This window comes from Sapajus apella, unplaced genomic scaffold, assembly GCF_009761245.1.
Source record: "Sapajus apella isolate SASKATOON/1434 unplaced genomic scaffold, GSC_monkey_1.0 scaffold118, whole genome shotgun sequence".
NCBI lineage: Eukaryota > Metazoa > Chordata > Mammalia > Primates > Cebidae > Sapajus > Sapajus apella.
This window is the reverse complement of record NW_022437058.1, coordinates 4,983,337-5,003,471: the sequence shown is the minus strand read 5'-3', so window position 1 is coordinate 5,003,471 and position 20,135 is coordinate 4,983,337. Positions and strand designations below refer to the sequence as shown.

The following is a 20,135-nucleotide window of genomic DNA, read 5'->3' as shown; positions in this document are numbered from 1 at the left end:
GCCTCTTTATCTGAACTTCAACACCTGGCTGACATTTTTACAGAGCCCTAGAGCAATAACAAGACAAGATCCGGATAAGCTTATGGCCCTACAAATCAAACAGCCACGTGGACAACCTATGGAAGAGGATACCTGCAGATACAGACAACAGAAGGGACACCTGAAAAACAATTTTCCAGTAAAAATAAGACCAAAATATCCCTTAATTTAGATCAATGAGGGTACCCAATATCCTGATTTACAATTTAACGTTCAAGGTGAATTAGTCATAAATATAGGTGGCGAAACTCAGCAATTCCTGGCAAAATGGGCACTACTCTTTCTTTTTCTTTCTCTCTTTTTGAGACTGAGTCTTGCTCTGTCACCCAGGCTGGAGTGCAGTGCTGCCATCTTGGCTCACTGCAACCTCCACTTACTGGGTTCAAGAGAATCTCCTGCCTCAGCCTCCTGGGTAGCTGGTAAATTAGCCCTGCTAATTTGTGTGTGTGTGTGTGTGTGTGTATTTTTTGGTATAAACAGAGTTTCCCCATGTTGGCCAGGCTACTCTTGAACTCCTAACCTCCAGTGATCTACCTGCCTTAGCCTTCCAAAGTGCTGGGATTACAGGTGTGAGCCACCACGCCCAGCCGGGCACTACTCTGTCTACATTAAACCCTGGCAACTTTGCTCAACATTTTCCTCATAGGAAAGAGGTAGTAAATATCTCAGATAACCCACAGATTCCTTCTATCTCCTGCTCTGTGACCCCTGGGTATTTGACTTAAAAACATTTTTCCCTGCTCTATTATAACACCCCTGCAAATTTAATAGGGAGTAACTTAATGTTCAAATAGAATTGTGATAGTAAATGTACTAGCCAGTGTGCTGGTGACTCACACCTGTAATCCCAGCACTTTGGAAGGCTGAGGTGGGCAGATCACTTGAAGTCAGGAGTTCAAGACCAGCCTGGCCAACATGGTAAAATCCTGCCTCTACCTAAAAGAAAGAAAGAAATACAAAAATTAGCTGGGTGTAGTGGTACATGCCTGTAATTCCAGCTACTCAGGAGGCTGAAATGAAAGGATCACATGAACCCGGGGTGTGGAGGTTGCAGTGAGCCAAGATTGCACCTCTGCACCCCAGCCTGGGTGACAGAGCAAGACTCTGTTTCAAAAAATAATAAATGCACAACAGAGTTTCCTGAGGGTTACCCTATTTATAGTCATGTCTTCTCTGAATATACCTTTGTCTCCATTATATTTGACTCAAGCTCCAGAAAACTTCAACACTCTATCTAATACTCTATGAACTAAAAAAATCCACTTCTACGGGAAATAATTGGAGCAGAACCTAGTCAATTCAGAAGTATCCTAGTACACCATGATCAAACTTCCCTGATATTCCTTGAAAAACCAGAAGCAAAGTAAAGATTCAAAACTCTAGTTGAAGACCTTATATCCAAAGACTTTCTCATACCCTGCAGCAGTCCTTATACCACATTTATCCTTCCAGTACAGAAATTAAATAGACAAGGGTATCACTTTGGTCATAACCTTAGGAAAAATCAACAAAATTGTTTTGCTTTGCTTCCTGGTAATATCTATCCTGTCATCAATTCTGCCCAAAGCCACCTGCTTCATCATATTGAATCTTTACTCTACATTTTCCAGTGAGCTTCCAGACCAGAAGAGTCAGTATCTTCGCCTTCATCTGAAGAGGAAAACAAATACCCACTCAGTCATACCCCAGGGACTTGCTGAAGCCCCCTCTTACTCTTCCCAAGTCCTCAATCAAGACTTAAAAGATTTAAATTTCACTTGTGATTCAGTTTTGATGCAGTATATGCAGGATCAGATGATCTCCACTACTTTCCTCAGAGAACGAGGAAGCTGGTGAGAAGGATTCCATTTACTTGCTCTCAGTCATAGCAGAAAAAGAACATAATGTTTCAAAAGATAAATTATAATTTTGTCAAAAGACAGGCTGTTATTTAGGACATAAGTTATCTTAAGAGGTTGAAACTATTTTCTCTCTATTGGTAGGCAAAAGACTATATCAAAACTTCGCCTCCATGCCTCGCAAAATGACAATTGAGAGGATTTCTAGATTTAACTGGATATTGTAGACAATGGTTTCTACATTTTTCTGAGCTTGCGATCTCTTTTTATGAATTGGCCAAATCCTTAGTAGAAACAATCTTTTGTTGGGCCCAAATATAAACTCTGTATCTCAAGAAGGTGCTTGGACAGCCTCTTCCTTTTGTGGTTAAGCACTCCCTTTTGTAATCAGGGACACCTAACTACAATACACCATTTTGTTTATTTGTGCATAGACAGGACAACTTGTACAAGCTTTTGTGTTTATAATTTGATGTCATGGGACAGATCAAAAATTCATCATTTTCCATAACCTTACCCTTGACGCAGCTGCAAAGGCTTACATCGCGTGTCTTAAGGCAACAGCTTCCACTGCAAAATTTGCTGATGCATCTTTTAAACTGTTTCTAAGCTCCCCACCTGACATCATGATTCCCTGGGCAGTGTAGACGTAACTACGGACAAAGAGCATGCAATATTTTTAGACCAGCTAATTAACTTCTTATAAGATTTTTTTACTCCGTCCCTCTCCCTTTGCTATTCACTGATGCAATTCCTTGAATTCTGCTACTCTTCTCCCCTTGCATTGTGAACCCTGATCCAGTGTTATTCATTGATGTATCATATTCAAAGCAGATATTGGAAATTATCACTAATTTAAGCTCTCCTTTAGAATACATTTTCTATCTGAAGTAAAATCAACCCATATAATGGAATTTATTACGCCTACTAGAGCTTGTTAATTAGCTAAAGACCATGTATTAAACATATAGCACGTATGCTTTTAGAGTACTACATGAATTTTGGATGCTTTGGAAAAGAAAGACATTCATTACCTCTGCTGGAAACCCCGTGAAAATGAATAATAAGTTAAGGTACTTTTAGATGCATTTCTACTTTTCTGAAGAGTTGGCTATTTTAAGGTTGAGACCCATACAAAGAAAGAAGATAATATAAAAACTAAAGAAAAAATTCTAACAGAACTTTATGCAAAAAAAATAAAAAATAAAAAGGCTTAACTAAAGTTGTTGTCTTATGTAAATCTTCAAAGGAGAAGTTTCTAGGGATTCAAATGGGCCATTATAAAATCTCAGTGGGTCAACCCCAGTTTCCAAAAGGAAGGCTGGAAATTCCACCTCAGACTGGAGCTTCCAAATGAGGCCACCTTTGATTATGCAGGCAGTCTACCTGGCGGAGTTACTGACTCATTATGCGAATAATCAGAGTGAGAATTGTACAAATAGAAAAAACTGTAAGAAAACTATCACCATCTCTGGCAGAAGTTGTTAATGGCACTGTCTCTTCCCTGCATGAAATATAAATCAGCCTCAATTCATTGGTACAAGTAATAATAACCACATTTCTCTAGATTCCTTGTTGGCTAGTCATGGTAGTTCTGTGTTATTGGTAATACTGCTTGCTATATTTGGATCAATGAAACAGGCAAGGTAAAACAGGCTCTACATCTCACATTCCCTTATGGAAAAAAGATAATTGCCATTCTAAGGTGGATCTTCATGGTCTGTGGCCTATTGTTCTCTTGGTCTGGGCTGGAAAATTAGAATTTCTGCTCCTGCAGCATTTTACAGGGACTAGTAATTATTCTTATTTTTAAAACCCGACCTTCAAGGCAAAGACAGCCTGAAACCTGAAAACCCAATTGCCAGTTCTGGGTCGAGTCCACAAGCAGAGTAAGAACTCCTCTATGCCTCTTAACCAATTGAATGGTGCTTTTTCCAGACCACCCACGGACCCATCAGCATGCACTCCCCCATTCTGAGCCCATAAAAATCCTGGACTCAGCCACACAGGTGGCGGCCGGCACTCAGGGCCCTTTCACACAGAGGTCTACACATTTCAGGTCCTCGTTTGTGTTGAGAGCGTTTTAAAAATCCACTCCGTAAAATTCTTCTCTGCCTTTTTCACTCTCTGGTGTCCACACACCTTATTCTTGTTGGTTGTGGGAGCCCCCCCGAGCTGCGGGTGGCAGGAACGAAGAAGCTGTAACATGCCCCTATTCACTGAGCTGCAGGTGGCAGAAGCCAGAGAGAGCTGAAACATTTCCCCGAGCCTCAGACCTCGGGACTCCCCAAGCAAAAGCTGTAACACCTTTTGGGGCTCCACAGCTGCTGGCATCTCCAAGTATTTGGGTCCCACCACGTCCCCCTCATCTAGACACCAGCGCCCAACATGGGAGCCAGCTGCAGCATGCCGCGTCCAGCTGCAAGCTGAGCATGGAGCCACATTTGGGCACAGGATCTGGGCCAGTAATGGGAACCAAGCGCAGCCCATTGGGCCAAGTGGACAGAGCAACCCGGCAGGCCTGAGCAACCCGGGACAGAGCTGGGGCAGCCGCAGAGATCTCCAGCTGGTGAAGCGGCACTGAAGGAATCCTGTAACACTGGAACCCTCCCTCCCACTCACCAAGCAGCAGGAGAGAAAGAGCCTCTGGGCGCCATTCCGCCCTGCACACAGGACTACAAAAGTTTGCAGCACTTTGGTCAGAGCTGCCACGATGCGGGTCCATCACATCCTGTGTGAAGTCTCAAATGCTGCTGTGCAGCCGTTCTCTCAGGAGATCGTTGCCATACGGATACAACAACAAAAAGTCAACTCGTAATATAGTTTAAACTATATCAACTCATGATAAAGTCTACAATGGAGACCACTAGGTTATATCACAATGGTGAAGGTCTGCTTTTCTAGCTGCCCCTGATTTGGTCAATCTCTCATAAGAAGAGAATGACCGTAACGGATTGGGGGTGGGGGGGGTGAGAAGATAAATATTCCAATGAACGGTGGTCGGACCATATGACAATAGAATTCTGATTCACAATCTCTGAAGCTACCAGTCCAGGAAGCCAACCCACATCATTGGCAGGGATTGGTTCCAAATGGTCAGGATGTAATTAATGACTGTTAGCTTCCTTATTTCGCCTTGTTTTTAACTTAGAACCAACCAAATAAAGCAAAATATGCTCCCCAAACCAACCACATAAGATACTCTGCTTCTAGTTAACCCACTTCTGACGTCCCCTTGCCAACTAGCCTCCAATCAGAGCATACCTGAAACCTTCCCCACCCTTCCCCTCCTGTTTTTTGCTCACGCTAAAGCTTTCTCACTCCCAGACTTTGAATTAATCACCTGTTCTCATGTGGGTGATCTACCTTTATTTCCACAGTAAGGTGCATGTCAAGCCTTTTCTAGTCACATTTAAAATGGTGAAAAGCAGCATCATACCAGAAGTATTTGATTTTCTACTTTTTGATTAGGTAAGCAGAAAGGGATAATTTCTGAGTCTTACAAAGAGTACATATCACTTCAGAAGCACATGAGTTGTGGGAAGTGATGTCTGCCTTTGCTCTGTATTACCCATAAAGCACAGCAGATACCTTACTTTAATGAGCTGGGGTGTGAGGATAGAGAGATGACCAAGCTGAAAGGATTGACAATAAGATCACAGCTAGAAACGGAATCCCTGAAGTGACATCTCTGTGCTTGCAGCCTTTTCTCTGAATATCAAATGCATTTTTTTACACAACCCCTGAGAAATCTTAGCACTTTATATCACAAGGGTAAGTAAAATGCACACATTTTTTAAAATCAAGTATTTTAAGGTCTCCAAAATGACAGATCCTTTCCCTCTGTGAGTCATATCATGATTTACCTTGAAAGTATTTTAAGAATACTCTAGGACACAAAGAGACGAAAGTTATTCAAATGAGTTTGAAGTCCCTTTAGTTTCTCTTTATTATCAATGAATTGCAATGGCAGCTGTAGTTCCTTACCCTGTTTCCAGCCCTCTGCTGAAATTAAGGTTCCTCAAAGGATCCCATATTCTTGATCACCAAAGCTGTCATGGTTTTCTTGACCATGGAAATAGATATGCAGCAGGCCCTTGCCCCAGTAGTTGGTCAAGTCCCTGCAGGAACACGGGCACCACTGTTCTGGCAAATGTTGGTTGGGGAGATCACATGTATTACAATCACTTTTAAAAATAGATTTAGGAGATACAAGTGCAGTTATATTACATGGATATACCGTGTAGTGATGAAGTCTGGGCTTTTAGTGTATCCATCACCCAAATAGTGTACAGCGTACCCTGTAGGTAATTTCCCATCCCTCACTTCCCTCCCGCCCCTCCAGTGGCTACTGGGGTCTCCAAAGTCTCCAATGAGGCTTCAATGTCTGTTCCACTTTTCATGTCCATGTGTGCAAATTATTTACCTCCCACTTACAAGTGAGAACATGTAGTCTTTGACTTTCTGTTTCTGAGTTATATCACTTAAGATAATGGCCTCCAGTTCCATCTATATTTCTGCAAAAAATATCATTTCATTCTTTTTATAGCTGAGAAGTATTTCATACGTCCCAAACAGAAATGTTGTACTTATGTTAGCATCCAGTCACAATTTCTTTTACTTTATTTGGAATTCAAAAGGGGCAAATTTCTTCTTATTATTATAGCAGTATATAAAGCAACCAAGAATAATCTTCAGACCAAAGATTCTTCATGACCATGAGGATGGCACAGAGAGAGACTGGCATAAGATAAATGGGGAAATGCAGAGGAATGGAAGGGCCCAGGGCTTCATAGGGCAGGATAAACAGCTTGGATTTTATTCTGAGTGCAATGGGAAGTCATTGAAGTGTTTTAGGCAGTGGAGTGACTTTTTTTTTTTTTTTCAAGTTTTGAATGATTGTCCATCTTCAACTGTCAATTCCTCTTATTTACCAGAACGGTTACAGAGCCAAATCAAGGGAGGGATTGGTACCATTAGAATATAAATGACATTTTCTGAATAGACATAGGGCTTCTCTTGCAACACTAAATAAAGTTATCATCACACTTCTAGATAAAACAAATGTGATGATTTGTACATGTACATAGAATCTAGGATGAATTGTACTTTGAGTTCTAGACTCAAATTGAGGTGGTAGAAATGGAATGTATCCAGGAAATAGTTAAATTCTAGTCTCTGGGGTTCCATTGAGGAGAATAGAAAATTATTATCCTCTTTGGTTATAAAGACCCTAATTTGTCTTTTCCATGCTTGAAAGGATAATTTTAAATTTTAAATACATAGAATAAGCAGACCTTCAGGAATTTATTAGGTCACACAATCCATATGTAACCTTTTGATTTTGTGCCTCAGCCCCTGTGGACACCTCTTCCCATAGCACCAGATTATCCTGCTGCTGTAACTGTGTGCAGGACCCAAGGCCAAAGCCCTCCTCTGTACCTTATTGACACAGCGGGCTGCTGACCTCACCCCTCTTCATCAAAGTATTTTCAATTTGGAGCATATCTGTTAAATGAATAAGTATTGTCTTTCTTCCTTCTAATTACAAAATTATTAAGTGTTACTTTCTAAAAATAATAATCTAAAAATTGCTCCTATTTTCATCATTCTCAAACAACAGCTAAAATATTAGTGCCGTCTTTTTAAAATCTTTCTTGTGCACTCATTTACAGTGTGAGGTACAGGGAAATTTAAGAAGCAAGGAAGAAGTTTAATTTTTTAAAATAATTTTGAAATTGCTAGAAGTATTAACTCCTTAGAGGCTAAGTTCATCTACATTGGGAAAACTCTCTTCTTCTCTGGCATGAACCACTTGGACAGTCCCTTTCATGATAACAGGTATAAGGCAAGTGCCCAGCCCATGGTTCAGGGGATGGTTGTAACTAAGTGTGTTTGTCTTATCAATGGTCTGGTGAGTAAGGTTGTTCCTACTTCTAAGAACATCTATTTTTCATTTGCAAATTTACAGAGATACAAAAGAGCCATTTATGCAGAAGAGAAGTGGCATCCAGACCATTTCTCTCTGGGCTCCAGCGCCATTTAGAACATGTTTCATAAACTAGAGTATCCCAGACTCACAAGTATTGGGAGAAAAGAGCAACAGGGGCCCATTAAAGGAAATTCAATATAAATGAAGTGAGGCACCGGCTGGGACTGAACACTTGGGTCACTGCTGATAGGGAGAATGTGTGGCAGATGCTGACTTCTGTATCAGGATTGCAGGTGGCGTTTGAAGCCTGTTGAAGGATTATGGTGAATGTTCATTCAGTCACACCACTCGCCCCAGTTAGTCAAAGGCCAGAAGAAGGCACAGAGGCAGGTTCATCCTGAGTCAGGGTTTGTGAGAGTGATGCCATACAATGGGCAGAGAGGCTAGAGAAGCAGCTATCAAATGATACTTCTGAGGCGCATATTGAATTTGTGGATTTCAAGCTCCATTCATTCCAGATTGAATGGGGCAGAGGAATATGCATTTTAGCAAGTACCCCTGGTAATTCAGAGGCAAGAGTTCATGAACCACACTTGAGAAAACACAGTTTTGACTAAAGACAGAAGAAAGAAAATGGTAAATAATGGACCATATTTTTCCCAAGCTTGATAACATGAAAAATGAATACAACGGGAGTGAATAGATGGGGAGAAAGTCAGGTGGAATGGATGGAATGAATCAGGTTACTGAGTATCAGGATGAGGGGAATTTCATCCTGAGGAGAATATGAATAAGAAGCATTTTCAAGCAAGATAAAAATCACATATGACTTTTCCTACTGAAAAATCTAAAGTTAAAATAAAAGTGTTGTTTGTTTAGAAATCGACAAATCAACAATGAAATGAGAGATCTCAGAAACTGAATAGTGTGTATGTATGAACATAATGAAAGGTAAAGGTGACCTTATAAATGTATAGGGTCACAGAATATTAACAAAGGGACATAATAACATACAAGAAGGGCATTTCGTCTTTTGTGTCACACTGTGTCTCATCACTCACAGAAAGGAGGAGCACATGTCCAATGGCATTTAATTGGTAGACATTTTTGAAAACCAAGAGAATATACAACTGCCCAAGAGTCAGAGTACCCCTTCCCGTTCTATATAGTGAGGTGGGAGAGACTGATCCCAGGTACCCCCAGGGAACTGAAGAGCTAATACTTAGTGAGTAATGAGTGTTATGGCTTCATAATAAATTTTCAACATCATATCTTGTCACTTTTTAGTGTTTTCTACAAATAGAATAGAAACAAGAGAAATGAAGAAATCTGATAGTGAGGAAACATGCTTAGATTAAGAATGCCAAATATCTCACTGATGGCTTAGGCTACCCACAAATTGAATACAAATGCTAAAGTCACATCCCTGTGGTAGTGAGGGAGAGCAACGATCTTGGGTTTATGGTCAGGAAGAGCTTCCTATGAGAATTCTATGGAGGGGTTATTCAACCTTTTACTGGTACTGGTATTCAACTTCAGCGTATTGCCTAACCCATTTAGGGACTAGTCTTTGTGTAGCATTTGATAGATTAATATATATTTTAATAAATTTTTTCTACCCAAAATATTCTTATTAAATTAGAAAACTGTGTTTCAGAGTAATAAAGGGGATTGAAGTTGGTACCATTAGAATATAAATAATATCTTTCTCGCTGGGCACAGTGGCTCATGCCAGCACTTGCCAAGGTGGGCCAATCACCTGAGGTCAGGAGTTTGAGACCAGCCTGTCCAACATGGTGAAACCCCGTTTCTACTAAAAGTAGGGGAAAAAAATTAGCTGGATGTGGTGGCAGCACCTGTAATCTGAGCTACTTGGGAGGCTGAGGCAGAAGAATTGCTTGAACCCGGGAGACGGATCTTGCAGTGAGCCAAGACCACGCTACTGAACTCCAGCCTGGGTGACAGAGTGAAATTCTGCACACGCACACACACACACACACACACACTATATATATATATATACATACATATATATATATATATATATATATATGAAACATACATATATATTGAATAGACATACTGATGTGACTAGGCTCTGTGTCCCCATCCAAAGCTCATCTCGAATTGTAATTCCCACAAGTCAGAGGAGAGACCTGATGGGGGTGATTGGATCATAGGGGCAGTTGTCCCCATGCTGTTCTTGTGATAGTGACTTCTCATGAGATCTGATTTTTACATATATATAAGTGGCAGTTTGCCCTGCTCTTTCTTTTTGTTCTGCCTTGTGAAAAAGATACTTGCTTCTCCTTTGTCTTCTGCCATGATTGTAAGTTTCCTGAGGCTTCCCCAACCATGTGGAGCTGTGTCAATTAAACCTCTTTCCTGAGAGGTGTTGGAGCCTCCGGGCCATCTGCAGTCAGCACGGCCACACTGGGCCTCCCTCACGCCCTTCAGGTAGTGCCCCCACCCGCAGCCCAGGGTGCGCTGCCGCCACACGGAGATGATGGCCGAGGAGATGAAGGTGACATAGAGCAGGGAGCAGTCGGTGCCACCACCCATGGAAGGAGTGAACATCAGCCCCAAACAGGAGGAAGGCCTGCTGAAGGTCATCAAAAGAGAGGGCACAGGTACAGAGCTGCCCATGATTGGAGACGGAGTCTTTGTCCACTACACTGGCTGGCGGTTAGATGGCACAAAGTTTGATTCCAGTCTGGATCGCAAGGACAAATTATCCTTTGACCTGGGAAAAGGGGAAGTCAACTAGGCTTGGAACATTGCCATAGCAACTGTGAAGGTGAGGGAGGTGTGACACATCACCTGCAAACCAGAATATGCCTGCAGTTTAGCAGGCAGGCCTCCAAAGTTCCCCCCAATGCCATGCTTGTGTTTGAGGTGGAGTCTTTTGAGTTTAAGGGAGATCTGATGGAAGAGGAAGATGGAATCATCCGCAGGAAACGGACTCCCGGTGAAGGCTATGCCAAGCCCAATGAGGATGCTATGGGGGAGATTGCACTGGAAGGGTACTAGAAGGACCAGCTCTTTAACCAATGGGAGCTCCGCTTTGAGGTTGGCAAGGGGGAGAACGTGGATCTGCCTTATGGTCTGGAGAGGGCCATTGAGCCCATGGAGAAAGGAGAACATTCCATTGTGTACTTCAAGTCCGGCTATGCTTTCGGCAGTGTTGGGAAGGAAAAGTTCCAAATCCCACCAAATGCCGAGTTGAAATATGAGTTACACCTCAAGGGTTTTGAAAAAGCCGAGGAGTCTTGGGAGATGAATTCAAAGAGAAGCTGGAACAGAGCGCCATAGTAAAGGAACAAGGCACTGTGTACTTCAAGGAAAGCAAATACAATCAAGCTTTGCTACAGTGTAAGAACATTGTGTCATGGCTGGAAGATGAGTCCAGTTTTTCCAGTGATGAAACACAGAAGGCACAGGCCCTTCGAATGGCTTCTCACCTCAAACCGGCCATGTGTCATCTGAAATGACAGGCTTTCTCTGCTGCCATTGAAAGCTGTCACAAGGCCCTAGAACTGGACACCAGCAATGAAAAGGGACTCTTCTGCCAGGGAGAGACCCACCTGGCCATGAGTGACTTTAAACTGGCATGGGCTGACTTCCAGAAAGTCCTGCAGCTCCGCCCCAACAACAAGCCACCAAGGCCCAGCTGGCTGTGCGCCAGCAGCGCATCCGCAGGCAGCTTGCCCGGGAGAAGAAGCTCTACGCCAACGTTTGAGAGGCTGGCTGAGGACAACAAGGCCAAGGCAGAGGCTTCCTCGGGAGACCATCCCACTGACACAGAGATGAAGGAGGAGCAAACAGCAACATGGCAGGGAGCCAGTCACAGGTGGAAACAGAGCACAGCCCCCTCCACCAGCCCTGCTCCTGCAGCTCCCTGCCCCCCGGTCTCCCCACTCCACCCTGTTAGTTTTGTAAAAACTGAAGAATTTTGAGTGAAGAAAAAAAAAAACTCTTTCCTTTATAAATGACCCAGTCTCAGGTATTTATTTATTCTAGAGTGCAAACTGACTAATACACATACTTTCACCGTGTAGGGTGAATCCTCCCTGGTTCTCATGTAACCAGTGTTAAAATACTCTTCTTTAAAAGGGCTTTTTTTTTTAATGTTGGAAAAATTTCCCAAAATTAAAAGTGCAACATGGACATATTAAATTTAGCAACCAAGGTAACAATGTTTATTTTGTTTCTTGTTTTCTCTAGTCACTGTGCTCCCTGGTCACTCCCACACCCTGGATTCTGAAACAGGTAGGCACTCAAATCAGTAAGACTGCAGTGGCACTCAAGTAAAAAGCCCTCGGCCGGGCGCGGTGGCTCAAACCTCTAATCCCAGCACTTTGGGAGGCTGAGGCGGGCGGATCACAAGGTCAAGAGATCGAGACCATCCTGGCCAACATGGTGAAACCCCGGCTTTACTAAAAATACAAAAATTAGCCAGGAGTGGTGGCGTGCACCTGTGGTTCCAGCTACTGGGGAGGCTCAGGCGGAAGAATCGCTTGAACCCAGGAGGCGGAGGTGGCAGTGAGCCGAGATTGTGCCACTGCACTCTAGCCTGGCGACAGAGCAAGGCTCTGTCTCAGAAAAAAAAAAAAAAAAAATCCCTCCCAGCAGCCCTCTCATTTTCTCTAGGAGTTATTTTTATTTGCTTTGGGTTAGCTGCTATACTCATTTGCCACCTGAGGCTGTAGACATTTGATTGAGTTGTTGGACTTGCTGGTGCTTTGCAGACCCAACCTGAGTGAAAGGCTCTTGGAGAATAAACTTGAACAAATCAGACAAATTGATGCTCTAACAGTGGACAGCACTGGGTGCCCTAAAAAATTAATCCCACCGCAATGGTATGGGGTTATTTCTGCCCATTCATGGTGGTATGGGGACATTGTGATACATATTTATTAATAGCATGATAATAAGTATAATTCCAAACTTAGAAAGTAAAAATGTAGTATTCAATGCTCTTCGTACTCCAGAGGGTATATAGGGCAGCACAAGCTGTCCCGTCACCTCAAGATCCATGTTTTATTATAACTACGTGCTGTCAGATTGATTAAGGGAACTTATCTAAACATGTGTGTGTGTGTGTATGTGTGTGTGTGTATGTGTCCACTGTATCTTCAAGTGTGAAGAGCATACATCTGTGAAGCTATATTTCTATCCATTTACAATTCAAGAACTTTAAATTCCATTAAAGAATGCTTATGTCCCAAGAAGTAGCAGTAGTCATTTTACTGTCACAAGAACCTCTACTCAAAGTGAGGTGGGGACAGTGGTCACCTTTGGCTCCAACATTAGAGCTTATTTATTTATTTATTTATTTACTTATTTATTTATTATTTTGAGATGGAGTCTCTCTCTGTCACTCAGTCTGAAGTACAGTGGTGCAACCTTGGCTCACTGCAACCTCCACCTCCTGGGCTCAAGCGATTCTCCTGCCTCAGCCTCCGGAGTAGCTGGGATTATAGGCATGCACCACCACGCCCAGCTAATTTTTATATTTTTAGTAGAAACATGATTTCATCTGTCGACCAGGCTGGTCTCGAACTCCTGACCTTGTGTGATCTGCCCACCTTGGCTTTAGAGCATATTTTAGATCAGCAGGAATAATCTCCACCAAGAACAGTAACAGCTTAGGGAAGGACAAGTGCCTTGACAGAGGTTGTAGAGCCCTTGGCAGACTCCACTTGCACCTCTGCTTTGTGCATTCTGTGGTCACTAAAACAGAAGAAAACAGATAGTCCCAATTTCATATCTTCAGGCCGATAAGCCCATTCATGCAAAGGGACCGGTCTTTATCACGAACATTTACAGCACCAGTCCTGTCATCTGAGGAAAAAGTTTTAAAAGGCCAATTCTTATCTTCAGGGAAAGAAATAAGTCTTTTTTTTTTTCTTTTTGCTCTTAAGGAATCAGTGTTATGGGCTTCACTGTAGAAATAACCAGGAAACCAACTTTTATAATGTGACACAGGCAGGCAAGCCAAGCTGTCTGCATATGTTTGCTAAGGAGCAAATGCATGGAGCTGTGGATATGGGGTTCTAGGACTCAGCATTTACTGAGAATAACACTGTGCTCAGTGCTACACAGGTTTACATGGATCATCTCACAGTGGCCACACAGTGACTATCCTTATTTCACATGCAGAAGAATTGTCTGGGGCACATGGGGTGAAGCCACAGCCCCTGGCCACCCAGATGGTGACAGACAGTTAGCTTTCAGACAGACTTCATGGAGTCCATGAGCCCCTGCCCACCTTGGCACACTGTACTCTGAAGTTAGTGCGTACCTGGGTTGTGAAAGATTAAGCGGTGTGGAGAACTCTAAGACAAACTATCTTAGCCTCCAGGAAGTTTTCATGCTGTTTATTCCCTTTAACCACCAACAGGAGAAAAATCTCTAGACTGTATGCATATAAGCTCACCCAGAGATGGAATCAGAGCTGGAAAATGTTACTTTTCCTATACTTTCCATTTCTATTTTCTCTTATTTCCTCTTGCTTCTGGAATGTCTCTGCTCTTGGGCCCTGATTACCTTATGCCTAACCCACCCACAAGCTTCCAGGGTCATTCCTCACTTCTCAGTTACCCTTCTCCTTCATGGACCCGGAGTCCTCCGTCCTGGTAATATTTCCAAAGGAAAGATCTGCTTCAGAGGCTTCCTCTGTTAAAAGGATGAAATCTGTAAAACCCAGACTTTCCATGATCAGACCTTTCTGAGTGCCTTGTTGGAAATTAACTTCTGCCCTATTCTCCATCGTAGCAGCTCGACTTAGACCCCCTCATCCTTTCTTCCAACACTCAACTATGTCCATTCACATTTTCCTTTTCTATAAGATTTACGGTTTTTTGCTTAGGCAAGTACCATAACTTCTTGAGGCACAGTTAAAACTTCTCCAGAACCAGTTCATTCCATGTGTCCTTGTGTTTCTCCCACCGTTGCGACGCTTTCTGTGTCATCTTCACCGGCTCTATTTCTACCTGTTACTGTCAAGTTGTTGCAGAATTTCAGAGACTGGAGAGACCACTGAGGTTGCAGAAGGAGTTTATTTTAGGTGTACACCAGCCCAGCTCAGAAACAAAATGGCTAAGCCCTTAACAAAGGCAGGGCTTGACTTTTTATACATGAAGTACACAGTGGTGCTAGAACAAGTTTGCAGGTGTAGAACAAAGGCAATTCATTAGCAATGATAGGCACCTAACTTAGGCTTACATATGACTGTTGCTATGCAAGCCAGATGTTCGCTATCTGCAGAGCTCAAGGATTCTAGCACAGGCCTTTTCTACTGCCTTCTGCTACGGCGCCCAGACGGCCAGAGTCCTGCCTGCCTGGGCATTTCTTATGACCTTTGCTTGTTACAGAAACTTTGTTATTAGCTATAGAGAACAAGAATACAAGAAGTTATAAACTGATAAACCTTGCAAAGCAGGATACAATTCCATGGGAGAGGGAAGGACTCAGGGAAGTTCACTTATAAAAGAAAATTTTAATTTCTGCTTCTCTTTCTTGCATTAATTTTATTTTTGTTAATTTTTCCACTTCAAGGTATTAATGTGCCATCTTGATGGTTAGACTATAAACAGGTAATTTATCTACTGTTTATAAATTATTATGTAATAATGTATATTCATTTATTATTTATATATTATCTACGTAAATAATACATCTATCATTATCCTGCCACCTAGAACAGAACCTAATCGATATAGTCAATAAACAAATATAGTAATACATTCTCTTCTTTTAACAATCTTCTTTATTTCCTGATTCTCCTCTGTGTTTTATTCTTGTTCTCTGTCCTTATCTCTCATTTACATTCTTTTTTCCTTTTTCTTATTCTCATATAACTGATATTTTATGAAACTTGAAGCCCATCTTCTTATTTTTGGATTAATTTATTTATTGAGGAACCAGGTAGGGAGACCTATGTACAAGCTTCCTGCAGTTAGAGTCAGTTGGACTTAATTTCTCTCTAATGCTTTTTTAAATCTGTGATTTGGTGGTCATAATCATACTTGTATAAGAGGGTATGATTATTCTGAGGACTTACGCAAGTAAAGTGCTTAAAATGCTTACCACAGAGCCTGACACATAGTAGCCTCTAAAAATTTGTTACCAGGCACTGCATTAGAAACATAAAAAAAATTTCTCCTGCTTTCAAGTATACTACTGTTTCATAGGGAAGAGAAAAAAACAAAAATGAAATTAAAAGTTTATTTTAAAGATATTGTAGGCAAAATTTTATCTGAAGAATTAAAATAAGCAGGGTACTATGATTGATTTTAAATTCGTTTTTGTGTATAGTGAAGTGAAGGTCAACATACATGCTTTTCCCCATTCTATTAGCCAGGCTTCTCCAGGGAAAGAGAACCAGCAGAACAGCAGAACATCTATCTACCTATCTACATCAAGAGATTTATTTTAAAAAATTGTCTCATACAATTGTGAAGTCTTGGTTAATCCAAAATCTAGAGATTCCCTGGCTAGGGACCCAGGGAAAGGTTGCAGTTTGAGTCCAAAGGCAGTCTACTAGCAGAATTCCTTCTGGTTCAGGAAGTGTCAGTCTTTGCTCTATTAAGTCTTTCAACTGATTGGATAAGGCCCATCCATGCTATGGAGGGTAATGTGCATTACCCTAAGTCCACTGACTTATAATTACTTTTATACAAATTAAATAATCTTGACAGAAATATTCGGAATAATGTTTGATCAAATATCTGGGCACTGTGGCCCGGCCAAGTTTAAACAAAATTAACCACCACACCTGCAGATATCTAACTGGTCTAATAAAATGTATTAAAAAGACTCTCCTTTTGCCCATTGAATAGAAATGGCATCTTCATGAATATGTATCTAAATTATCCATTCTGCCTTAATTATATTTATTACAATAAAATAATTCACACATATAATACATAAATATAAATAACATTTATAGTAAGCCAAATCAAAGTTTAATTTTTAGCAACATTTATTCAAGATGGATCATAGGCCACAATATGGAAGGTAAGACAGTAAAAACAATACAAATTCTATAAGAAAACAATACAAAATATCTTCCATGACCTTGAGATAGGCAAAGATTTCTTAAACGTAACCAAAAAGGCACCAAATATTTTTTAAATTTATTAAATTGGACTTCTACAAATTAATCACTTCTATTCATCAAATAATACAATTAAGATAGTTAATATTGATGTCATCCCATTTGTTATTTTTGCTTTTGTTGCCTATGCTTTCAGGGTTATATCTAAAAAACTGCTGATCAAACCAATTATCTTGGAGCATTTCCTCTATGTTTTCATGTAATAATTTTACAGTTTCAAGTCTTATATTTAAGTCTTTCATCAATTTAGAGTTAATTTTGGTATATGGTATGAGACAAAGATCTCATTTCATTCTTCTACACGCAGATACTCAGTTTTCCCCAGAGCATTTATTGAGAAGGCTGTGCTTTCCCCACTGTGTGTTCTAGGAACCTTTGTCAAAAATCAAATGGCTAGGTTTATTTCTACACTTTCTATCCTGTTCCACTGGTTGATGTCTGTTTTTATGCCAATACCTATGTGATTTTAATTAATACCACTTTATAAAATGTTTTGAAGTCAGGCAGTATAATGCCTCCAGCTTCATTCTTTTTGCCAAATATTGTTTTAGCTATTCAGGATCAATTGTGCCCTCAAGTCAATACTCTAAGTTCCTACCTCAAGGAATACGAAAGAAGAACAAAACAAACTAAAAACAAGCAAAATGAGAGAAACAAAAGTAAGAGCACCATTAATATCCAAAAACCAATTACTTTCCTATACACCAGCAAAAAACAAGTGGAATTTGAAATTAAAAACACAATACCACTTACATTAGCACTCCTAGAAATTAAGAACTTAGGTATAAATCTACCAAATTTATATGCAATTTATATGAGGAAAACTATAAAAATGATGAAAGAAATCGAAGAACTAAATAAATGGAGAGCTAATCCATGTACATAAATAGAGAGACTCAATGTTGCCAAAATGTCTTCCTAACTTGATTTGTGGATCCAGTGCAATGCCATTCATTACAACAGCAATTTATTTTGTGCAATCTAAAGCGTACATAGACAAAATATCCAGGTAGCAGAGCATAGCATAATGTTTGCCAGGAGTTGGGGGTAGGTGAAATTGGGAGATGTTGATTAAAGAGTCCAATTTCTGTTATGCAAGATAAATAAGTTTTGGAGATCTAATGTACAGCATGGTGACAACTGTTAATAATAGTGTATTGTATACTTGGAATTTGCTGAGAGAATAAATCTTAAGAGTTCTCATACAATAAGAAAAGAAAGGTAAATATGTGAGGTGATGGATATGTTAATTAGCTCGATTATGGTAGTCATTTCACTATGCACATGTACATAAAAATACCACATTGATGCAAGGGGAAGGGGAAGGGGAAAGAAGGCACATTCTAAGTCAAGTAGCTTATTTTACAATTTGAAGACGTCCTATATGGAGATCGTTTCCAAAGATGACTGCAACAATCCATTCTATCTCACATGCCCTTTTGCAATATGACTTTTGGGTTGAGAATCAGAGTTCTGGTGCGATTCTAGACTCTTCTCAAGAAGAATCTGAATATGCTCTTGTGGGGATGGTACAACCAGCCTAGTTCCTGTGGCAAACATGCTCTTTTCCCTGTAGCCAGACCTGGGTTGGATGGTGAGAGGTTAGTCAGCTCCAGAAAGCCTGTCTGTCTCCACAAAGAGGAGTGACGAAGAACAGGAGCCTGAACCCAAGTGAAGAGAGATCATAAGATTGACCTCATAAGGCGGACTTTTCAAACACGGGGCCATCTAAGTCTCACGATGACCATAAAAGACACCCATTGTTATCTCCATTTTCTGATGAAGTAGTCTAAGAAATAATGAGACTTCCCTGAAGAAAACCAGTAAATGGCAAAGTCAGCATTTATTCTTTCATTCCACAGGCATTTATCTAGGTATTGTTCAAAGGACTGCCTGTCTTCATTATTCATAGATTTTGATTTTAAAAAGTGTGGTCAAAAATACTAAGTGCGTGATATTTAAATAATAAATGAAGTGAAGGAGTGAGCTCTGTAGATATTTGTGGAAAGAATGTTTCAGGTGGACAGAACAATGAAAAGGACTAAGGCTGGAGAGTGCCTGGCCAGTTCAAGGAACATCAAAGATACTTGGCATAAGAGTGAAAGGGAATGGGTAGAAAGGGAGATGAAAGATAGTTTTTCGTCTTCACCTAACAGTCATGGGATGAGCAGCTCAGCTTTGCATGATCATCAGAGTACAGGTTTCTTTCAACTTTTTGCTATTCTATGCCTTATGGTGTGGTCCATATCTGCCTCATCACAGCTGGGTCATGTGCTTGTAACAGAAGGGGAAAGAAGGCACATTCTAGGTCAAGTAGCTTATTTTGTAATTTGAAGATGTCCGAATGGTAGATCGTTTCCAAAGATGACTGCAACAATCCATTCTACCTCACATGCACTTTTGCAATATGACTTTTCCACTTTTCCCGTCAAGACACAGACTCTATCTTACCTCCCCTTAAATCTGGACCAATCTTGTGAGTTGCTTTAACCAATATCATGTGATAGACATGACAATGTGCAACTCCAAAGACAAAACTTCAAGAATCCTCACACCTACCATTTTTTATGTCTTGGAATGCAGCTGCCATGCTGATAGCTAAGCTAGATGGACAGAGGAGAACAGAGCCTCCAAAGTCAGCCAATAGCACAGCTACCGGCCATACATTTAAGCCATGCTGGAAATTCTAGCGCTGACTGAGCTCCATAGGAGTGAAACTGCAAGTTTGAGCTCACAGGAGACCACAAACTGAGTTTTCCAGTTAAGCCAGGACTACTCATAGAAGATTTACTGATGGATTTGAATGAGGAGTATGAGAGAAAGAAAAGAGTCTGCAATATTTGACTCTTAGATACTTGGTGTAAGCAATGGTGAGAATGGAGTTTCCACCAGATGAGATTAGGAAGTTTACAGGTAAACAAGGTTTTTAATGTAAAGACCAGGAGTTCAGGTTTGGACATTGGTAAGTTTGAGACATCTCTAAAGCATCTAAAAAGAATCAAAGAAGCCTTTTGGAATTTTATTCTGCAATTTTAGAGGGAGGTGTTGGCTAGAGAGACACATTTGGAAGTCAGAGGCATGTGGATGGAACTAATGCCGAAAGACTGAGGTAACCAAAGGAGTGAAATTAAAAAAACAAAAACAAACAAACAGAAAACAGACCAAGGACTGAACTCCAGGACAATCTAACATTAATAGATCAGGG

At 40.9% G+C, this 20,135-nt stretch overlaps 1 protein-coding gene and 1 pseudogene across 1 annotated transcript in view; both read left to right on the top strand.

The window, feature by feature from the left end:
- Window positions 1-20,135, top strand: part of ZNF484 (zinc finger protein 484) — a 432,825-nt gene that overhangs the window by 240,256 nt on the left and 172,434 nt on the right. The gene's annotated exons all lie outside the window — the stretch shown is intronic.
- On the top strand, window positions 10,313-11,740 carry LOC116538283 (annotated as a pseudogene).